At 38.0% G+C, this 24,985-nt stretch overlaps 1 pseudogene; it reads left to right on the top strand.

Moving 5' to 3' along the window:
• The first annotated feature begins 273 nt into the window (after positions 1-273).
• On the top strand, positions 274-374 carry LOC136171270 (U6 spliceosomal RNA; annotated as a pseudogene).
• Positions 375-24,985: the final 24,611 nt, after the last annotated feature.

Raw genomic sequence — 24,985 nt, 5'->3', positions numbered from 1 at the left:
AACTGCATTTTTTAAAAGCGTGATGCCTAGCAATGGAGAACAATCCATAAGTAATTATTCAATCAATCAATCAGTTAATTAAATGAACTTTGTGGGTCCCTCCACTTCAGCCTATAAATACAATTGTTCCTAACAATGAACAATCTCTTTTCTTTAGCATACCATCTATAAATGATACACAAACAACTAATAGAGAAGTGGAAAAATTATAGTTAAAGCAATCATTTATATCCCATAAGTAGGGGGAAGTGTTAACAAAGTCAGTTTGCATGCTTGCTTCAGCAGCACATATGCTAAAATCAGAATGATACAGAGATTAGCATGGTCTCTGTGAAAGGATAACCTACATGGGAAAAGAATCTGAAAAAGAATATATATATATATATGTATGAAGTATGAAGTGTTAGTTGTTCAGTCATGTCCAACTCTTTGCGGCCTCATGGACTGTATCCTGCTAGACTTCTCTATCCATGGAATTCTCCAGGCAAGACTACTGGTGTGGGTAGCCATTCCCTTGTCCAGGGGACCTTCCTGACCCAGGGATCAAACCTGGGTCTCCTGCATTGCAAGCAGATTCTTTACCATCTGAGCCACCAGAGAAGCCCCAGATATATGTATATGTACAACTAAATCACTTTGTTGTACACCTGAAACTAATACAACATTGTAAATCAACTATACCTCAATATAAAATAAATTTTTAAAAACTTCTTTGCATTTACCACAGAAGTAGGAATCTTTTCTCAACTGTTAATCATATGAGAGCCAGGTTTTATATGAAGAGCAATTAAACATTTATGGGATCTACAGGAAACGTGAACAGATGCTATATAAAGACATGTAGAAGAACAGACTATAGAAAAAATAAATTTGTGTTTCAGTGGGAAACTATGCATTAGACTTTAGCCTTTCATAACCTTTGCACTGCTTTACAACTTTTATAAGCTGATGGACGTGCACATTCTGTCTGGCCTGGGAGAGTTTCAGCTGACTTCCCTCCATTCCTTTTTGTGCTAAATTACTTCAGTCGTGTCCAACTCTTTATGACCCCTGTGGTGGGTAGCCCGCCAGACTCCTCTGTCCACGGGATTCTCTAGGCAAGAACACTGGAGTGGGCTGCCATGCCCTCCTCTCATTCCTTTTTACTTCATAGAAATCACTGCCTTTTGACTTCTTCTTTAAGCCTGTTACACCAACTACCTGATTCTCTCATTGAATGAGTATAATAAAATCTTCAACACATGCTCACTTTAAAATCCATATGAGAGTCATGATTTTACCTTTTCCAGAAAAAATTATATTTTAACAGTTTTGGAGGTTCCACTGAGATGCTCAACGGATTCAGGCACCAGAGCCAGGAAAACTTCATAAGGAGAGAAGTGCACTCCATGGGCAGCTTACGCCCAGGGTAGTCTTCTCTTGGCTTCCAAAGGTAAACCCGAAATGGCAATAAAACTTTCCTTCCTCTCTGCTTTTCTAATTTTAAGTTGCCTCTCTACCAGTTTTACATTTGTATTTGGATTTTTGGGGGTCAATACGTTCCTTCCCAGTGGTTGTTAGAAATTTGATTTTACAGAGATCATTAATGATCTCTGTAAACGAAGTAATAGTTAATAGAGAACACAGCTGGCCGAGAGAAAGCAGAGAATCTGGCTGTGAGTCTTTTCTTGTTTGCCTGTTTTGAGACCTAATCAATTCAGAATTTTGTGTCCATTCATGAATTTTATACTTCTGTGTTTACTCTTGACCCATGGCTAAAATTTTAGAAAGGATGCTATAAGCTTTCTCCCTTTCTCTTGTGTATCTGTATGCGCTATAATTTAGAAAGGCTTTTACCTCTAATGTGAGGAGCCTGACGGGCTACGGTCCATAGGGCTGCAAAGAGTCAGACACCGCTGAAGGGATTTAGGATGCAAAATTCTCAGAAAATAGGGAAATTGAAGTTCTCTGACTTTCAGGGTGGCAGATTTAAAAAGTATTCAGCTCAGAAGTGTTTTAAGATTTCACTTTCAAATAATTTAGTTAATGAGACAAGTTTAATATTACTGGTTTTATTTTTTGAAAGTTATATCATATGATTTGTCAATATTAAGTAAAATACGTAAGTATAGATGTTTACTTTACTTGAATATGTACTACCTAATCTTAAATAGATTCACTGATTAAATAAACTTACTTCTACTTAATGTTTAAGATTATGAAAACATATATTTGATTTTACCCAGTTTAAATTATTATTCCAATAAATTTATGTCAATGATAATTATGTTTCGTCATATGTCAGCTTAAAGATAATTTCTAAGAACTGTAGGTAACTTAAAACCTTGGACCAACAGTAACTTGAGTTAATTAATGGACATTCATTAGATAATTACTATAGCAGTAAGTATCTTAAGACAGTAAGATAAAATATTGAAATATTAATTATTAATCATAATTTCAAGTTAATATCCATTTCCTTCTTATTTTTATGAATCTTTCTTTGCGTTGGTAATGAATGTGCTCATTTCTGCCACTTTGAGAAGCAAATATAAATGATGTGTGTGGTTCTAGAAAGCTGCATTAGGTGTGTTCATGGCCTCTGCAAATGTACTACAGAATGCTGGTGAGTGACAGACAATTATTCACTCCCCAATTTTTTTTCTGTGAAATAGAAGTTAACTGCTTTGAGTAAAAGTTGTAACTGCTATACAGTTTACACTATGCTTAGGAGTCATAGCTTCAAAGAAATACAGCTATGTATATACTTCCATTTGGAGAGAAAAAGAATAATTCTTTCCCAAAGGAGCTGGGCCTATGTGGTCTCCAAACCTCTCTGGGGTCCTCAAGCTTCTTGAGAACCACAAATAATTAAAACTGTCTTTGAGATTTTCCAGAGGGCTCCTTGAAAATCACAAAGATTTGTTCCTTCACCTTATAAAAGAGACATGCTAGGAAAAAAATTAGGTTTATTTGATATGTTATTGTTGATGAGTTATATAAAAAGAGCTCTCAAATCAGAAAAGATGGTTAGCCTAATCTAGGTTAAATTTGTATATAAGCTTGTTAATACAAACACTTCAGAAATTGAAATATAAATGTGGCATTTCTGGAGATTTGCTTATTCCCTCACTGTCAATGAAATATTTCCATTTATCAGAGTCCTGGTGTGACTCTGCTTACTATCAGACAACAACAATGTAGAGTTATCATTATATAAATTATATAAGTTATATATATCATTATATAACTCTACAACAATGTAGGGTTATAATTTTAGTTATTATTTTTTATATACCAGTTTTATTGAGATATAACTCCGTACAATTCAACCATTTAAAGAGTATAATTCAGTGGTTCTTGGTATATTATACAACCATCACCACAGTCCATTTTAGAATAATTTTATCACCTTTAAACATTGTGTTGTTTTTCAGTCACTAAGTCATGTCCAACTCTTTGCGACCCCATGGACTACAGCACACCAGGCTTCCCTGTCCTTCACTGTCTCCTGGAGTTTGCTCACATTCATGTCCATTGAATTGGTGCTGTTATCTAACCATCTGATCCTCTGCCACCCCCTGCTTTTGCCCTCAATCTTTCCCATCATCAGGGTCTTTTCCAATGAGTCAGTTCTTCACATCGTAATCAAAGTATTGGAGATTCAGTTTCAGCGTCAGTCCTTCCAATGAACACCAGGGTTGATCTCCTTTAGGATTGACTGGTTTCATCCCCTTCCTGTCCAATTGGGTCTCAAGAGTCTTCTCCAGCACCACAGTTTGAAAGCCCATTAGCAATAATTCCCCACTTGCCTACAAACTCACCAACCCAGATTTGCCTATTCTGGACATTTCATATAAAATGAACCTTACAATATGTGATCTTTTGTAATTGATTTCTTCCCCTTAGCATAACATTTCAAGAGTCATCCATATTGTAATATGTACCAACATTTTGTTCCTTGTTATTGTCAGTTGTCACACTGTATGAATATAACACACTTTACTTATCCATTCATCAGTTTGTGGGCATTTGGTGTGGTTTTTTCATTTTTTGAATGCTGCTATAAATATTTATAGGCTTCCCTGGTGGCTCAGATGGTAAAGACTACAATGTGGGCAGCCCAGGTTTAATCCCTGGATCAGGAAGATCCTCTGGAGAAGGAAATGGCACCCCACTCCAGTACTCTTGCCTGGAAAATCCCATGGATGGAAGAGCCTGGTAGACTATAGTCTATGGGGTTACAAAGAGTCAGACATGACTGAGCTACTTCACTTTCACTTTTTCATAAATATTTATAGATATTTATATATATTTATAGATAAATATTATAGATCCAATTTTATATGTGGACATATGTTTTCACTTCTCTTGAATATATACCTTAAAGTACAATTGCTAGGTTATATGGTAACTCTGTGTTTAACTGTTTTTATGATAACTGTATGTTTACCTGACAGACTGTTTTCCAGAATGGTGGCTGTACCATTTTACATTACATACAGCTGTGTATGAGGAGTCCAATTTCTCTACATCTTTGCCAGTACTTGCTATTTTCTGTCTTTTTTATTTTAGCCACTGCTGCTGCTGCTAGTCGCTTCAGTCGTGTCCGACTTTGTGTGACCCTATGGACTACAGCCTTTCAGGCTCCTCCGTCCATGGGATTCTGTCAGCAGGAGTACTAGGGCGGGTTGCCATGGTCTCTTCCAGAGGATCTTCCCAACCCAGGGATTGAACCTGGGTCTCCTGCATTGCAGGCAGATTCTTTACCACTGAGCCACCAAGGAAGTATCACTCTGTGATTTTGACTTACATTTCCCTGATGGGTAATGATGTTGTGCATCTTTTCATCTGTTTATTGGCCATTCTTATATTTAAATCTATTTTTTTTTTTTTTTTGGCTGTTCTGGGTCTTTGTTGCTGCACGTGGGCTTTCTCTGGCTGCAGGGAGTGGTGCTGCTCTCTAGGTGCAGTGCTTGGGCTTCTCACGGCAGTGGCTTCTTTTGCTTTGGAGCATGAGCTCTAGACACGCAGGCTCAGTAATTGCTACACACTGGCTCAGGGCTTTTGGTGTACAGCTTAGTTGCTCCACAGCAGGTGAAATCTTCCTGGATCAGGGATCGAACTCACCATAGCCCGTGTATTAGCAGGCAGACTTGTAACCACTGGACCACCAGGGAAGTCCTTGAGAAATCTTTTTACAAATCCCTTACCCATTTAAAAATTTGAGATACATCTTTTTATTATTAAGTTGTAATACTTCTTTGGTAGTCTAGATACAAGTCCTTTATCAGATATATGTTTTGCTAACATTTTCTCCCATTCTGTGGGTTGTCTTTTCGTTTTCTTAATGGTGTCCTTTGAAGCACAATTGTGATGAGGTCCAACTCACCTAATTTTTTGTCACTTGTATTTTTGATGTTTTATCTAGGAAGCCTTTGCCTAACCCAAGGTTGCAAAGGTTTACCTCCTATATTTTGTTCCAAGAGTTTTATTGTTTTAGTTCTTATATTTAGGTCTGTGTTCTATTTTTGATTAATTTTGTGTACAATATAAGAAAAGCATCCAACCTTATTGTTTTGTGTGTGGTTATTCCGTTGTTATATTTGAGAATGATGATAATTTAGTCAAGCATGACATGTACTTTTAAGCAAGTAACATTTTAAGCTTTACAAGCAAATGCTTACAAACCCTCATGGGTACACTGGACTGGCACTTTCACAGGATCCCCAGCCTTCTAGGTAAGTGTGGTAATTTACTTCCTGGTAGGCTCAAGAATCTTAGAATACTTGGGAGAACTGGAAAAGAGAGGAATTTGTCCACATTTCTAGGTAATGCTGGTGAAATCTAGTGGTGAGCTCTTACTTTGGTCTCCTAATCTCAGAATAACACATGTCAAGAAGCTTTTAAAAGTCCATTCTGAGATTACTTATGAAAACTTACAATAAAGCAGATTTCAAAAGGCCTACAGGGTGAAGTAGTAGTCTTATTGCCTCTGTATAAACTACCAGGGCAAATCTACTAAGACCAATCTTATTTTATAATCAAGAATAATCTTTTGAGATCATTTTTGATCAAAAGAGAAAACACTGTAGAAAAAAATTGTGTTTCAGTGTAAAACGATACATTATATGCATATAGCTTAGTTTTTTGTATTAACACATGCTAGCCTTTCATAGTATTTGAGCTATTTTACAACTTTTAAAAAATTCATAGTTATGTTCTATCTTGTTTGATAGAGTTTCAATTGACTTCCTTCTTCCCTCAGGGAAAAAAAACACTTTTTCCTCCATTTGCTATTCCATTCATTTACTCTACATAGATTGTTGCCTTTTGACTTTCCTTGGAACTGGTATAACATTTGCCAGGATTCCTCATCAGATGAGTAAAGTAAAATCTTTAACACATGTTCATTTGTGTATCTGCATGAGAGTCATGATTTTTACTTTTTAAAAAAAATTATCTTCTAATAATATATTTCAGAATGGGATGGAGATAAAATAAAGTAAGAGAGAAAAGGACAATCAAAATGCATAGGTTTTGAATGTGTCTTATTTGAACAGTGTATAGATAGTAAGCAATGCCTCAGGGAGGTTGACTCTTACCAAAGCGATAAAACCAGAAAATGAGGGTGACGTAAAGATAAAGGATAAGCATTAATTAGAGTTTCACTGGTAGCCCAGCTGGTAAAGAATCCACCTGCAAAGCAGGAGACCCTGGTTCGATTCCTGGGTTGGGAAGCTCCCCTGGAGAAGAGATAGGTTACCCACTCCTGTTTTCTTGGGCTTCCCTGGTGCCTCAGACGGTAAAGAATCTGCCTGTAATGCAGGATACCTGGGTTAGATCCTCTATCCATGGAATTCTCCAGGCAAGAACACTAGAGTGGGTTGCCATTCCCTTCTCCAAGGGAATCTTCCCAGCCCAGGGATCAAACCCCGGGTCTCCTACATTGGCATGTAGATTCTTTACAATTGAGCCACCTGGGAAGCCTAGCAGGAATAGGTACACTTCTGCTTTGTAAGTAAGTTATAAACTCTTTATGTGGCTGTTTAGTAATATTTATTCAAAACTTGCCTGGAAAATTCCATGGACAGAGGAGCCTGGCAGGCTACAGTCCATGGGGTTGCAAAGAGCCAGACATGACTTAGAGACTCAGCATGCACACACGTACCTTTAACCCAGCAACTCTACTTTTAGATATTTAACCAGTTAAAGACTGGCAAAAGGATACGATGATATATATTCAAGGACATTTGTTTCTAGTAATGTTCTAATAGAAAATTTCGGGAACACTCTACATTTCCATCAAAAGGGGTTACTTCAGAACAGAGTGCATATAATAATGTAGTTTGTAAAAATTACATATATATATATAAAGTAGTTATCTTAGACAGCTGCAACTATGGAAAGTCCACCATTACACATTTTCTGTTTATGTGTTTGTATTACTTTTATAGCATCCAAAAATAATGTAGTGAAAATTTAACTGTAGGAGAATCCAAGCTTTTAAACTTGAGGCAGTATCTTTTCCGCTATTATGTAATGGACCATATCATACAAATTAGCTCATCTTTTCAATGCTTCATTGGAAGCTTATCAGTAGGATTGGGGAGGGTTGTACAACAGCTTTCTGAAATTGACCTACACGGAATGAAGAGAGGTCATTACTCTCAGAGGATTTTTCTGTGCCTGTGCACAATATTCAGACTAGGCTTTAATAAAGATCTGTACACCCTGCCCAAACCAGTCATACCCTTTATGTTTTACTAACCAACTCCTTATCTTTGGGCCAATACCATGAGAAGTTTACCTAAATGATTTTGAACAACTTATGGACTATGGAATGTATGTATGTGTATGTGTATATACATATGTACATGTGCTGTACTCACTTGGTCGTGTCCAACTCTTTGCAACCCCATGAACTGTAGCCCACCAGGCTCCTCTGTCCATGGAATTCTCTAGGCAAGAATACTGGAGTGGGTCGTCATTTCCTACTTCACATATGTGTGTGTATATATATATGCATATTTTTAAAGTTAAAAATGACTAGTTGTCTTTTGACTGTAGTACCCAGTGAAGAACTAAGTTGCTGGAAGATGAATTAATGCCAAAAAATCTGATTATGCATCATGTAAATAATCACTTCCAAGTGAATATAATGCAGATAGAATCAATATATTTTAAAAAGTTATTTGTGGAGTTGTTTGATTTCAAACTGCATATACTCCCAATTGCAAAACAGGCTAATTTGAAGCTGACCCTTCAGTAGATGCATAACATAATATCACTTTAAGAATTTAGATCGTAAGTTACACTGAAGTGCTATAGGAAATAGATTTAGTCAGGCAACCAAACCAATGTCATGGTTCAGTAACCACAAATACCGTGGCAAATAATAGTAATCAACATTTACCACAGCCTCAGTGCATTGAAATTACTTCTGTCAGTTATACATCTGAGCAACCCAGTGACGTAGGTTATGTTTATCCTGGTTTAACAGGAGGTAACTAGGAGCACAGGATGAGAAAATGATTGATTCCAGATAACCAGTATGCAGATCAATCTTCTGGAGGACAGCTCCACGTGTATTGATTTTGCAAAGCCATATTTTGGAGCCTTCTATTTATTGAAAGCAATTTTATTGAAATAAATCAAACACAGACATGTATAAGTCCCTCACAAGGCTGTATATGTAAAAGAAATAACATAATAGACTTAACCAGGTTCCATTCCAAATTTATTTTTTTGTTCATTATGTATAGTTTCCAACTGTTTTCTATTTACACTAAAGCTACAACAAGAGGCAATAGGAATATTGTGAAATAAAAAGCATGCGATCAGACTGTTTAAATTTTTGGCAATGATGGTGTTTAACTTTGTCATCTGTGGTTAATTCTCAAATTGCTCAGGACTGGGCTCTGAACATAGTAACCAGTGGACGCTACTGACAGATGGAGATTACAGTGGGTCGCAAAGGGATATTGGAGACTATTTCCCAGGAGGTGCTCAACAAATATTTATCTGTTGGTGTGGAGGCCACAGAGGCTACACCAATAACAGATAGCACTTTTAGGACAATAATTTCTGAGGAAAAAAAAAAGGTTTCTTTTTTTCCCCTTCACGGTTGGTTGTCTAAATAGTTAAATATAGCCTCTTCTGCCATGATACTTGTCCACCACCCTCCCCCTTAGAGAAACTGATTTCTGAATAATTTCTCTTGTACATGCATTTTAAAGGTGTGTAATTAACTGGTAACAGGTTGTTAGGTAGCTGATGAGGTGTGAACCAGTCACTAATTTGTTTTCTTTATTTACAACTTTCCTTGCACTTGAAGATGACAGTGTGGTGTTTTTCATTCCCTGCTTACTTCGCCAGATTAAAAAGTGATTTGTGAAGCCATTTTTAATTCCTCAAATTCCATTAAAAAGGAATATCCAGGGGACTCTTAATCAAGACATAATAGGCACTAAAATGTGATCACACAACAGCACTTCTAATGTGGCCCTATCAGCTAAAATGTTAAGGGATTGCCTCCAGTTAACTGAATTCAGCCCTAACATCGACCTACAACTTCTGGAATAACCCTTATGCTTTTGGCACTGGCTTTGTTGCAAATGTTTGCAGCTAACACACTTTAGTGTTTTAGAATTTATCACATGATCCACAAGGACAATTTGTTACAAAAGTATTATTATTGTATTATCACTAAAATAGTTTGCTTTTCCCTTCAAATTGCCTTGCCTTCTATTCAATAATAGATTTGTAAAAATCAGCTTGAGAAGAAATTAAAATAGAAACATAATGGAATGAGAACTGCTAAAAATACAAGGCTGGAATGTTGAAAATGCAGCTAAAACAGAAATAGCTAAGTATAGAGTCAGTAGGTAACCAAAAGGGGTAATTTGGGATCAGAGAGAATATTGAGTTATTTGATAAGTTTGAAAAATAAATAAGAATAAAAACTCTGTCCTGGCCTTTAAAAAAATATAACCAGAAATGAAGTTATAGAATATGTGAAAACATATGTCCAAAATACCCGTAAGCCTTGGATAGACAGTTAATCAACATGCAACAAAGCACAGATGTTAGTTAAGTGGTAACATTCTCTTTTTTACTTGTCAAAGCTACATCAATATTTCCATCTAGAACATTGTAACTTTCAGGATCTGTTTCTAGATGCTGATATGTCTTGGGGGGATCAACTCCAGAAGCGGCTATGGTGATCACTTCTGTATGATATAACAGCCAATGTTTTTTGAGTTCTTGATTTATAGCAAGCATTTGTGGTTTTTTATCTGTCTTTTTTTAAAATTACAAAACATTTTATTTGACCAAATATATTAAAGATATCATTGGTTTAACATATGCTAATATAAAATTATTAATAAGGTATTTTACATTTTTTTCCAGCTAAATCTTTGAAATCCAATATGAGTTAACACTCATATTGTTAACTGACCTCATTTCAAGTGGACAGCAGCACAGCGTTAAAGAGTGTCTTAGTGGCCCCCAGCAGGAGAAGGTCCCCTGCCCAGCTACCTAAAACAACCCGGCTGCTCTTCTACCACATTATCTATTAATATTTTGTCTTCTTTACAGCCCTCACTAATACTGCTAATTACCTTATTTGCTTGTGTATTCTTTGTCCCTGAAGACAAGGGCTCACCTTGAATGGTGCCCAGCACAGCATAGGCTCCCATAAGCGCTCAATGTACACTGTCCCTTCTCCTCAAGAAGGGGACGACAGAGGATGAGATGATGGATGGCATCACCGACTCAACGGACATGAGTCTGAGCAAGCTCTGGGAGCTGGTGATGGACAGGGAAGCCTGGCGTGCTGCAGTCCATGCGGCTGCAGGGAGTCGGACACGACTGAGGGACTGAACTGAACTGAACTGTACACTGTCCCTGACTGAATCCATGTTCGGCCAGGCCCCTGGGTCCCCTCACCCTCCCTGGAGCTGCTCCTTGGCACACCTGGCCTGCCCCCACCCTTCCTTCTCCAGGTCCATTTCCAGAGCATGGATCATGGAGCTGTGTGTAGTGGCGCTCTGCCAGAAGACCCACCGTGACTTCCCGTAGGCTCTGCATTAAGTTCTTTATGGTATTAATTCACTGAATCTCCCCAGTGGCTCCATGGATAGTACCTTAGGATGCTTATTTTATAGATGCAGGAACTGGGGCACAGTTTTACAGTTAAAAGTAACTTGCCTAAGGTTACAGAGTGTTGGGGAAATATAATTAAAATGAAATCTGCCAACTGAGAAAATCTTCCCAGAGAGGTTAGAAGAGAAAGAAAACAGTTTTATTATCAAACAAACATCAAACCAGGGTGTGATGCACATCACAGGCAGTCCACTAACAAAGACAGGGGAAGTCTCATCTTTTTTTCTCCTTTTTTGTAGTCAAACAGATACAACCATGACATACATGTTCTCAAGATAAATGATAGCTAGTCCTCAAGTAAGAGACCTAGATAGCTCCTTTTGTGACACATAATTCATCTTCGATGTACCTAGGGATACTTAGATGTACATGGGGATGACCATCCATATTAACTAATTGATTTTATTCAGAGGAAACACAAACCTCTTATATTTTTATGACAGGAGAGAGTTTTGCAACTTGGAGCAAGACGCCTAAATAAGGGATGCTTGCACCTTTCACAGAAATAAGGAGATAGTGGTGCTCTTTTTTTTTTTAATTTCATATTATTTTTCATTTATTGCCAAAACTTTGCTCATGATGTTATCTTATATATTTCTTTTCTTAAATTTTTATTGGAGTATAGTTGCCTTACAATATTGTGTTCATTTCTGCTGCGCAGGAAAGTGAATCAGCTATACTTATGCATATATCCCCTCTTTTTTGGATTTCCTTCCTGTTCAGGTCACCAGAGCACTGGTAGAGTTCCCTGTGCTGCCCAGTAGGTTCTCATTAGCTATCTATTTTATACAGAGTATAAATATATACATGAGCCCCAGTTTCCTAATCCATCCCACCTCCTCCCCATCCCCGCCTTGGTGTGCTATCACTTAACATTTACATTTCACATGGATGACTCCTGGTCCTTCAGAAAGGATTACTAGGCTGCAAAGCTGACAAAAAGCATATCTAGTTTTCAAAAAGATTTTTATATATTTCAAATTGAGGAGAAAGTACTTGTGATTAAAAGTTTTCTAAAGTAAATGCCTTAAAAAGAAGAGATGAGAGAAATTTATTATTTTTAAGTGGAAGAATTAAGTCTCTTATTTTTCATTTTTATTTGTCCTTATAATAGCTAGTATATAGTAGAATTAGAGGCCAAGCCCAGATAGTGTGGCGTTAAAGTCCTTTTTTAAAAACATGTATTATACTTCCTCTACAAACTTCCTACTTGAGAGGAAATGCACTGAGAGAATTCATACATTCCATCAATGGCTTTTTATTGAGCATCTACTATGTACTAGGGATTTTGCTAGGAATTAAGAATGTAATTATGGGTAAAACAGGTGAGATTTTTGTCCTCATGAAACTTACGTGGAGAGACCTGTATTAAACAAATAGTTTTCCAAATCAAACGAAATTATGGAAATTGAGAAGAATGAAAACTACGGAGTATTTTAAGAGCATCTGACAGAGAGAATTTGAGCTAGCCTAGGTGGTCTGGAAGGCTGTTTAAGTTCAAAATGGAAAGTTTGATGAAGAGGAAAGGAAGACAATAAAGAGTTGATTTGAAGTTTGGAGTATTAAATAGTTTGGGAAGAATAAAATGAACAAGTAAGTATGCCCTAATCACTGAACACTTATTCTGCCAGAGTGAAATAACTCTTGATATAAAATATCATGTCCTTGTCTTTGATTGATTACACTGTTTTACAGCTTATAGAGAAAGCAGTTAAATTGTAGAAAATGAAAAAGGATAACAACACAAATGTTTCTTGTCCATAATATTGCAAGTGATTTTTTTTCATAAAAATCCAAATAAATTTTGTCTGGTAGAGTTACAGTTGATTTCCACCCAAAATATTACATTTTATTGCCCTATAAAGTATTGTGTTTCCCAGGTGGCTCAGTGGTAAAGAATCCGCCTGCCAATGCAAGACAGGCAGGAAATGCAGATTCAGTCCCTGGGTTGGGAAGATCCCCTGGAGAAAGGAAGGGCAACCCACCCCAGTATTCCTGACTAGGAATTCCCATGGACAGAGGAGGCTGGTGGGCTATAGAGTCCACGGGGTTGCAAAAGAGTTACATACAACCCAGTGACTGAGCACACCCACACATAGAATATTAACCAATTTGCATTTGTTGACAAGTTCATTTCAGAATTTCTGGTAGCCTCTATGTATGTCTGTACTTCAAAAAAAAATGTTTGAACTGGTTTTAACATCTTACTAGTTCCTTTACCAAACAATGAGTTAAAATATTTGACATGTATTCTTTGTGTATTTAGATAAGACTTATAATTCTGACTTTTTGAAAATTATAGTTTAGCAACTGTTGGTGTAAAGTTTGATATCATATATTCAGGCAAGGGCTCTTCCTGGTTTGACAATGAAAAAAGTAACCTATGGAAACAGCCTAACTCAGATGGAATCTGAACCTAGCCAAAACCCAGACTGGGGCTTGAACCCACTGTCTTTTAGTTAAAATCACACACTTGGTCTCAGAACTTAATGAAGCTCAGGTTATGTCTCACTACAGAAGGAATTCAGCTAGAGGCAAAATGATAGGAAGGGGTTTTATTTAGAGAGATACGTATTCCATAGACAGAATGCCATCTGTCTCAAAAGACAAGAGTGGCCCTGGGAGAAGCACACTCCACAGACAGAGTGGGCCATCTCAGAAGGCGTGAGGCCCTGATATATGGGATGGCTAGTTTTTTATGGGCTGGATAATTTCATAGGCTTAAATAAGTGGGACTTCCCTGGTAGCTCAACTGGTAAAGAATCCACCTGCAATGCAGGAGACCCCCAGTTCAATTCCTGGGTCGGGAAGATCCCCTGGAGAAGGGATAGGGTACCCACTCCAGCATTCTTGGGCTTCCCTGGTAGCTCTCATGGTAAAGAATCCTCCCGCAATGTGGGAGAACTGGATTCGATCCCTGAGTTGGGAAGATGCCCTGGAGGAGGGCATGGCAACCCGCTCCCAGTGTTCTTGCCTGGGGAATCCCCATATACAGAGGAGCCTGGCAGGCTACAGTCCACAGGGTCACAGAGAGTCAGACATGAGACCCTGAGCGGCTAAGTACAGCACAGCAACGAGTGGGAATATTATTCCAGCTATTTTGGAGAAGGGCTGGAGATTTCCAGGAATTGGGCCACTGACCACATTTTGCACTTTTATGTTCAGCCTTAGAACTGTCAAGTCGCTAGTGGGTATGTCATTTAGCATGCTAATATATTACAATGAGCATATAATGAGGCTCAAGGCCTATTGGAAGTCGAATCTTCCACCATCTTGTGCCTAATTTGTTCTACCCAGTTACCTCATATCCTCAACAGCTATGTCCTTCTTGAAAAGGTTGTGCCCTGCCTCCTTCTCTCCTGTTTCACGGTGACCGTATTTTCATTATATGCCTTTGCGTAGATGTCCCTTTGCCAATTTTCAATGGGGACCAGCAGTGGAAGCCAAAGATATCCCTCTCTTATCATACCCATGAAGATACATCTTTTAGGATGTGTGTGTTTTGGATGTGTTTTTTAAAAAACTGTTATGTTTTTAAAAATCTGATATGTTTTGCCAGAAAGTGAATCCCACTCTTAAGAATTTCTAATCTATGAGAATAAAACCTGAGAGAGTGGATGTATGGAACTGAGGGGGTGGGAACAGTGTGAAGAGAGGGGAGGGGTTTAAAGATGGAGTGTTGCTCAGAGAGGGTAAGCCTGGACAGACATCCAAACGTAGGAAGCTCGATGGTCACTGGAACCCGGGAGAGGACGTGCATGTGGAAAGAGAAGGCCTGCCGAGCATCCACAACCTATTGAACCCACTTTACACCTTCAGCCTGAGCTGGCCAGATTCATCCACTATTAGGAGGAGCATTTCTGTGGGCTTACATGGGGAAGAAATCCATATCTTCCTGCATCTGCAAGTTTTCCTGAAAAGGAGAGTCTGTAGCCTTCTCAGACTCTCAGACTTCTCAGCCTTCAGAGACTGCCAGTGGGGTCAGTGGCTCAAAATAGTCTCAGCCATTTTCCTTATTACTGTGTTCTTTCAATACCATTTTCTTTTCTTATCACCTCCTCTCTAAAAACTTTTCCAATTTACTCTTCTGAGAGAACTTTATATCTTTGTGGCTATTTGACACTGTCCTTACATACACTTCTTATGAAATCTGTCTTGGTTTGCAGGGACTTGGAAAGAATGGGATACCAGGAGAAAAATTGCCACAAACTAAGATACAGCTGAGGACAAGAGCCCTACTTCAGTTTAGAATATGGTGGTGGACTTGTTGACAGTATCAATGATGCATTTAAAATCTGCAAAACACTTTACCAACACACCCACCAGTTTTTGTCCAAATGCCAAAGAAGAAAATAACAAAATGCCTTTCACAGAAAGGCATTATAAACACGATGGTGTTCAGCCCTATTGCCATTTATTTCAGGCTGCTCAATGTTAAACCCTATTCATCTTCTTCTAGGAAGGGGCATTAGTAAATTGCATCAAAATGATTCCAGACTATCAGTCAGACTGGTCGGCCTGAACTCTCAGAGCAGTTAGACAAGCGCTCATCTGTAATGTTATGTTGGTTTCTTATTATTTAATATGTCAGCCACAGGGGGAAAAGTGCGCAGAGATTTGCATTCACAGCAGTATGTGATCACATCTCTTCTTGTATGAAGAATTTCAAGAGGAAGATGATCACCTTGAAGTGCTTGATTGTAAGAAAAAGGTGCGTGTCTGTCATTAGTCGCTCATAATTGTTTTGGGCTAATTTTCTGCTGCAGGTGTTTTTACGCATTATTCCAGATGTGTAGTTTCAGATTTTAGTGGAAACAACACAATTCAAAGCACATTCAAAGTATTTTAGTGATTAGAGAGCAATTTTAAATTATGTTTACCTCTTCCTTTTAGAAATGCTAGAAAAAAAGTAATTATTCTCTGACAGACTGTTTCACACTCTGTCAAGAATGCTCAAGAAGAAAGGACAGTTTCTTCTCATTTGTTTCTAAACAATCAAATAGCAACTGTTCACTTATTTTGTTGTCTAACTGATATATACATATTTATATACATAGTATAATGTGTGTGTGTGTGTGCATGCTTAGTCACTTTAATTGTCTTCAGTGGCTTCTTTGTGACCCTGTGGATCATAGCCTGCCAGGCTCCTTTGTTCATGGGATTCTCCAGGCAAGAATACTGGAGTGAGTTCCCATGCCCTCCTCCAAGGGATCTTCCTGACCCAAGGATCGAACCAGCATCTCCTGTGTCTCCTGCATTACAGGTGGATTCTTTACCCACTGAGCCATCTGCGAAGCCCATACCCATGTGTATATATGGCTAAAAATGTCAATGCATTTAGATATCTACCATTTCAAATATTTAATTAGCCATGTACATCATCAGATATAAATCTTACTCGTGAATATAACAAATGTCCATTATTTAGGTTCTTTAGTCTGTTGATATCTTTGCTTTATTGACAGGTTGCTACAACTTGAAGAACATTTAAGGATGTAAGATACCTGTGGATGGGAGGCAGTTAAGTTTCTCCTCTCTAGTATTGCATGAACTGTTTCAGGCTACAAGAATCCCATTTGCTAGATTACCTTTTCTAATAGACTTCCCAGTACCCTAGAACCAAGTTTAGTTATGTTTCAAGGAGTGAATGAGAACACTGAAGAGTATTGTTAGAAGTCTAAAAATCAATCAAGAAAGCACTCACCTGTGAGTTGACAGATTCAAAAGACATTTGAGTTCAGCCCGAGCTTGCTGGTAAGAAGCCAGTAAATTGCTCTCTTTCAAGAAGGTTATGATTTTTTCTTCCCCAGGATAATTTGATATAGTATAGTAAATTACTCTCTATTTTAAAAAGTAGAACTCTTCAACTAAAGTTCCTTTGAGTAACATTCTAAAAGTGAAGTTAATGGCCTCCCAGACACCCCCTATCTACCTTCAAAGGAGGACCAGCTGTATGGACTCTGCCCAGAGTTGATGAGACTCGGAGGAAATTTCTAGTAAACTGCTACATTATTCCCTTAAACTGTCAGAAAGTGAAGTCGCTCAGTTGTGTCTGACTTTTTGCGACCCCATGGACTGTAGCCTGCCAGGCTCCTCTGTCCATGGGATTTTCCAGGCAAGAATACTGGAGTGGGCTGCCATTTCCTTCTCCAGAGGATCTTCCCAACCCAGGGATCTTCTGCATTGTAAGCGGACGCTTTAACCAGGGAAGACTCCACCAGGGAAGTCCTTAAACTGTCAAGGGAATCTTAAATTAAAATTCATGAAAAACCAGAGCCTGCAGAGGGCATCCTAGGAAAACTGGCAGAGGTCAGAGAAAGTGAGGTTTCTTATCAGAGCCAGCACTCCCAAATATCTACATGTAATGTGTCACCATGAAAGGAAATAAAATATCACACTGTCCCTCCCTTTCCAAACCAAAACCCATTGGTCATTGATCTTCCCGTCCTTGGAATAGCTATTCCTTTCTTCTTGTCTTGTTTTACATTCTAAGTCCCTGGCTTTGCTATCTGCCTCCCTGGGCCATGCAAGTTGTCAGTTCTTTCTTTTGGCTGGCCTTTGGGAGCAACTCTAGATCTTGCAAAAAATAATATATTTTACACCCTTTGGGGAGATACCTCCTGAATCCAAAACACTGCTTAATATTGCCAGAAATAATCATTGCCTGTCCCAGCAGGGACCTGACAAGATGTTTGAAGAGATTTAATAACTTTATAACCATAACTTAAGCCAAATTGAAAACATATTCAGAGGCTGATAGAAAAAAAGTTTTTTGGCCATCTCCTCTTAGCTGAATGAAATGGGAGGGAAACATTCCAATAATGGTGGCTGAGTGTGTCAGTCCTTTAGCACCAAGGCAATAACCCAGTTCTTTGCAGAATTGAGGTCAACTGTCCTTATTGGTAGCAGTAAAGAATCTGTCTGCCAATGCAGGAGGTGCAAGAGATGCAGGTTCAATCCCTGAATTGGGAAGATCCCCTGGAGGAGGGCATGGCAACCCACTCCAGTATTCTTGCCTGGAGAACTTCATGGACAGAGAAGGAGCTAGATGGGCTACAGTCCATAGGGTTGCAAAGAGTCAGAAACCACTGAAGTGACTTAGCATGCATGCACAAAGAAATCAAGATACATCCCAGGCAGAGCTGCTTGTTGAAGGTGGCCTTGGGGAAGAGATCTCTGAGCGCTGTGGGGGAAATAAAGGCTGGCTACCCTGGAAAAGGGCTGGTTTGTGCCCCCTTTTTCTCTACAGCTATGACATTTGTGCAATACCTTGAAGGACCAGCTGGGTTATACGTGGCAGACTTTTCTACTTGTCCCCAGGGCTCCAAAATATGTCACCAGAGATGGAATTAAGTGGAACTAGCTGATCAGGATTTACAACTCCCTACAAATCTGGCTGCTCTTTTTGTGCTGTCGGCTGTGTTTTGCTAAGTCAGTTTTCTGGCAGATATGAAGCATGAGAATCTGACTACTATGTTTGCCAACAGATTTACTGTCTTACTTTTGACCACAGGACTTACAAGCATCCTCCAGGCCAGAAAAATGGCAAACACAGTATGAATCATAATGCACAGCATCAATGCAGGCCCTCCCCATAGTCTTGTGTATCCCACTTTACATAATAGCATGTTTTAAAAAGTCTGAAGACAGCGACACTCTTGTAAATCAAATCATACTCTGCCATTGACTTTTGTTTTATAAGATATACATTCTTACACAGCATAAATCTTGACTTTAAAAACATTGTGAAGAATTCATATTTTTAGCTGAAAAATGCAATTTTATAATGAAAGAATAGCATTAGATTGTTAAATATGATTTAAAATATAATTGCTATACCTAATGGAAAAGTGGTTATTGTCAGTGAAGAATAGAACACTCAGCATTTTTAAAAGTTCTCAAAGAACAATTTTTCAAAGTGTACACTTGTCTGTTTTTAAAAATAGGTTAGTTTCCTTCCAGTAACCTTTAAACTACAAGTAATAATGGCCAACAATAAAAATTTCAAACCAAACAAAATGACAGGTAACTCCCAACCCCCAGTAGCATTTGCTGTGTGGAAAGCACCATACTAAGAGATCTACATGGATTATCTAATTTTATCCTCACAGCAATTGACTGTTACTATTACTACTGGTGAAGATGTCCTAGACATGCAGAGGTATGGATGTGAAGTATTAATTATTTGCTCTGCAGTTGTTCTCAGAGTATATTGCTCAGACTGCCTGTGCCAGAATCATTTGAAGTGAAGTGCTAAGTGAAGTTGCTCAGTTGTGTCTGACTCTTTGCGACCCCATGGACTGTAGCCTACCAGGTTTCTCTGTCCATGGGATTTTCCAGGCAAGAGTACCAGAATGGGTTGCCATTTCCTTCTCCAGGGGATCTTCCCGACCCAGAATCATTTGAAACCCTTGTTAAGATTTTATTATTTTAGACTCCCAACATACAGAGATTTTAATTCAGAGGTTTGAGGTGGGAATCTGGAATTCGCTTTTTAAGAAGCACTTCAGGTGATTCTGGTGCACCTGAAGTTTGAGAATCACCTGAGAATATTCATTGCTTTTTATTGGTATATAATTGCTTTACAATGTTGTATTAGTCTCTGATGTACAGTGAAGCAAATCAGCCATATGCATATGTATATTCCCTGCCTCTTGGACTGCCCTCCCACCCTCCCCCCCCATCCCACCTCTCTAGGTCATCACAGACCACAGAGCTGAGCTCTCTGTACTTTACGGCAAGTTCCCACCAGCTGTCCATTTTACACACGTTTATGGGGCTTCTCTGGGAGCTCAGCTGGTAAAGAATCTGCCTGCAATGCAGGAGACCCCAGTTCAATTCTGGGTCAGGAAGATCCCCTGGAGAAGGGATAGGCTACCCACTCCAGTATTCTTGCCTGAAGAATCCCCATGGACAGAAGAGCCTGGCGAACTACAGTCCATGAGGTCACAAAAGCACAACCCAACACAGTGTGTATATGTCAATTCCAATCTCCCAGTTTGCTCCCATCTACCCTCCGGCCCTGCCGCCGTGTCCACAGACGAACATGTTTCCAAAGCAGAAATAGAGAATTTTCATTTTCAATGTAATCTTCATACCTACTTTTAATACAGGGACATATAAAAAAGGAAAAATGACACATAACACTGCCTTTGTTATAAAAATTAAAATGTACATTAAAAATTCCAGCGAAATAGAAAATTAGAGGTAATATCTCCCTCCTTGCCACACTCTTCATCAGCAGCACCCCTCCAGAACACATAAATACTCTTGATTCTCCAAATAGCCACTATCAAGTTTCTTGTTAATCTCCAGAAAAATGTTGCCATATATATGTGTATACTTTATATTATGCCTAGAAATTGAATCATACTATGTTTACTGTTCTCCATCTTTTTAATATATAATTCAAACTCTCTCTACAGCATATAAAGTTCTACTTCATTCTTTTAAATTGCTGCACAGTATTTCATTAACTATATGCATTAAAATTTAATACATTTTATCTATCCAGTTTTTATTACTGTAAATAAAGAACATTGCCTGAATCTTATAGATGATACATATTTGTATAATATGTTGACTGTGTTGTCTCTTTCAAACTGTAAATCTGGTATTAAAATTGCCCAGATATAGAATTCTATGTTTTCAAAAGCTTTAGATCCCTCTTTTAATCTCATTTCTGCTATAGTGAAAAGAAAGATTTTTAGCAGGGATTGTTGTTGTTCAGTCACTGAGTCCGACTCTTCACAACCCCATGGACCACACCCCTCCAGGTTTCCCTGACCTTCACTATCAACAGAGTTTGCTCAAACTTGATTATACCATCCAACCATCTCATCCTCTATTGCCCCCTTCTCCTGCCCTCTGTCTTTCCCAGAATCAGAGTCTTTTCCAATGAGTCAGCTCTTCACATCAGATGACCTAACTACTGGAGCTTCAGTTTCAGCAACAGTCCTTCCTATGAATATTCAGGGTTGATTTCCTTTAGGATTGACTGCTTTGATCTCCTTGCTGTCCAAGGGGCTCTCTAGAGTCTTCAGCACCACAGTTTGAAAGCATCATTTCTTCAGTGCTCAACTTTCTTTATGGTCCAACTCTCACATCTGTACATGACTGCTGGAAAAACTATTGCTTTGATTATATGGACCTTTGTCAGACAAGTGATATCTCTGCTTTTTAATATGCTATCTAGGTTTGTCACAGTTTTCCTCCAAGAAGCCAGTATCTTTTTAATTTCATGACTGCAGTCACCATCTGCAGCGATTTTGGAGCACAAGAAAATAAAATCTGCCACTGTTTCCATTTCCCCCCATCTATTTGGTGTGAAGTGATGGAACTGGATGCCGTGATCTTAGTTTTTTGAATCTTGAGTTTTAAGCCAACTTGTTCACTCTCCTCTTTCACCTTCATCAAGAGGCTCTTTAGTTCCTCTTTGCTTTCTGCCATAAAGGTGGTGTCATCTGCCTATCTGAAGTTGTTGATATTTCATCTGCCAGTGGACATATAGGTTGCTTCCATGTCCTGGCTATTGTAAACAGTAATGTGATGAACATTGGGGAACACGTGCTCCTTCAATTCTGGTTTCCTTGGTGTGTATGCTCAGCAGTGGGATTTCTGGGTCATATGGCAGTTCTGTTTCCAGTTTTTTAAGGAATTTCCACACTGTTCTCCGTAGTGGCTGTACTAGTTTGCATTCCCACCAACAGAGTAAGAGGGTTCCCTTTTCTCCACACACTCTGCAGCATTTATTGTTTGTGGACTTTTGGATAGCAGCCATTCTGACCTGTGTGAGAAGGTACCTCATTGTGGTTTTGATTTGCATTTCTCTGATAATGAGTGATGTTGAGCATCTTTTCATGTGTTTGTTAGCCATCTGCATGTCTTCTTTGGAGAAATGTTTGTTTAGTTCTTTGGCACATTTTTTGACTGGGTCGTTTATTTTTCTGGAATTGAGCTGCAGGAGTTGCTTATATTTTTTTGAGATTAATTCATTGTCAGTTGCTTCATTTGTTATTATTTTCTCCTGTTCTGAAGGCTGTTTTTTCACCTTGCTTATAGTTTCCTTTGCTGTGCAAAAGCTTTTAAGTTTAATTTGTTTATTTTTGCTTTTATTTACATTACTCTGGGAAGTGAATCATAGAGGATCTTGCTGTGATTTACATCAGTGAGTGTTTTGCCTATATTTTCCTCTTGAGAGTTTTATAGTTTCTGGTCTTACATTTAGATCTTTAATCCATCTTTGGATTAATAGATCTTTAATCCAATCTTTAATCTTTGAGTTTATTTTTGTGTATGGTGTTAAAAAGTGTTCTAATTTCATTCTTCTACAGGTGGTTGACCAGTTTTTTCAGCACCACTTGTTAAAGAGATTGTCTTTTCTCCATTGTATATTTTTGCCTCCTTTGTTAAAGATAAGGTGTCCATAGGTGCATGGATTTATCTCTGGGCTTTCTATTCTGTTCCATTGATCTATATTTCTGTCTTTGTGCCAGTACCATACTGTCTTGATGACTGTATCTTTGTAGTATAGTCTGAAGACAGACAGGTTGATTCCTCCATATCCATTCTTCTTCCTCAAGATTACTTTGGCTATTTGAGGTTTTTGGTATTTTCATACAAATTGTGAAATTATTTGTTCTAGTTCTGTGAAAAATACCGTTGGTAGCTTGATAGGGATTGCATTGAATCTATAGATTGCTTTGGGTAGTATACTCATTTTCACTACATTGGGTCTTCCAGTCCATGAACATGGTATATTTCTCCATCTATTTGTGTCATCTTTTATTTCTTTCATCAGTGTTTTATAGTTTTCTACATATAGGTCTTTTGTTTCTTTCTTTCTTTTTTTTTTTTTTAGGTCTTTTGTTTCTTTAGGTAGATATATTCCTAAGTATTTTATTCTTTTTGTCACAATGGTTAATGGGATTGTTTCCTTAATTTCTCTTTATGTTTTCTCATTGTTAGTGTATAAGAATGCAAGGGAATTCTGTGTATTAATTTTATATCCTGCAACTTTACTATATTCATTGATCAGCTCTAGTAATTTTCTGATGGTGTCTTTAGGGTTTTCTATGTAGAGGATCATGTCATGTGCAAACAATGAGAGTTTTACTTCTTTTCTGATCTGGATTCCTTTTATTTCTTTTTCTTCTCTGACTGCTGTAGCTAAAACTTCCAAAGCTATGTTGAATAGCAGTGATGAGAGTGGACTTTCCAAAGCTTTCCCTTGTCTTGTTCCTGACTTTAGGGAAAATGCTTTCAACTTTTTACCATTGAGGATAATGTTTGCTGTGGGTTTATCATACAGGGCTTTTATTATGTTGATGTATGTTCCTTCTATGCCTGCTTTCTGGAGGATTTTTATCATAAATGTGTGTTGAAATTTGTCAAAGGCTTTCTCTGCATCCATTGAGATAATCATATGGTTTTTATCTTTCAATTTGTTAATGTGCTGTATCACATTGATTAATTTGCTAATACTGAAGAATTCTTGCATCCCTGGGATAAAGCCCACTTGGTCATGATGTTTGATCTTTTTAATATGTTGTTGGATTCTGTTTGCTAGAATTTTGTTGAGGATTTTTGCATCTATGTTCATCAGTAATATTGGTCTGTAGTTTTGGTTTTTTGTGGCATCTTTGCCTGGTTTTGGTATTAGGGTGGTGATGGCCTCATAGGATGAGTTTGGGAGTTTACCCTCTTCTGCAATTTTCTGAAAGAGTGTGAGTAGGATAGATATTAGGTCTTCTCTACATTTTTGGTAGATTTCAGCTGTGAAGCCATTTGGTCCTGGGCTTTTGTTTGTTGGGAGATTTTTTATTATAGTTTCTATTTCTGTGCTTGTGATGAGTCTATTAAGATTTTCTATTTCTTCCTGGTTCAGTTTTGGAAGGTTATACTTTTCTAAGAATTTGTCCATTTCTTCCAAGTTGTCCATTTTATTGGCATATAGTTGCTGATAGTAGTCTCTTATGATCTTTTGCATTTCTGTGTTGTCTGTTGTAATTTCTCCATTTTCATTTCAGTTTTGTTGATTTGATTCTTCTCCCTTATTTTTCTTGATGAGTCTGGCTAATGGTTTGTCTAGTATTTATCTTCTCAGAGAACCAGCTTTTAGCTTTGTTGATTTTGGCTATGGTATCCTTTGTTTCTTTTTCATTTATTTCTGCCTAATTTTTATTATTTCTTTCCTTCTACTAACCCTGGGGTGCTTCATTTCTTCTTTTTCTAGTTGCTTTAGGTGTAGAGTTAGGTTATTTATTTGATTTCTCTCCTGTTTCTTCAGGTAGGCTTGTATTGCTATGAACATTCCCCTTAGCACTGCTTTTACTGAATTCCATAGGTTTTGGGTTGTCGTGCTTTCATTTTCATTTGTTTCTATGCATATTTGATTTCCTTTTTTATTTCTTCTGTGATTTGTTGGTTATTCAGAAGTGTGTTGTTTAGCCTCCATATGTTTGTATTTTTAATAGTTTTTTCCTGTAGTTGGCATCTAATCTTACCACACTGTGATTGGAACAGATGCTTGCATTGATTTCATTTTTTTTGAACTTACCAAGGCTAGATTTATGGCCCAGGATGTGATCTATCCAGGAGAATGTTCTGTGTGCACTTGTGAAAAAGGTGAAATTCATTGTTTTGGAGTGAAATGTCCTGTAGATATCAATTAGGTCTAACAGGTCCATTGTATCATTTAAAGTTTGTGCTTCCTTGCTAATTTTCTATTTGGTTGATCTATCCATATGTGTCAGTGGGATATTAAAGTCTCCCACTATTATTGTGTTACTGTGAATTTACCCTTTCATACTTGTTAGCATTTGCCTTACATATTGAG

This window comes from Muntiacus reevesi, chromosome 6, assembly GCF_963930625.1.
Source record: "Muntiacus reevesi chromosome 6, mMunRee1.1, whole genome shotgun sequence".
NCBI classification, from domain to species: domain Eukaryota; kingdom Metazoa; phylum Chordata; class Mammalia; order Artiodactyla; family Cervidae; genus Muntiacus; species Muntiacus reevesi.
Note: the sequence above shows the minus strand (reverse complement) of the source record. Positions and strands in the feature narration are given on the sequence as shown.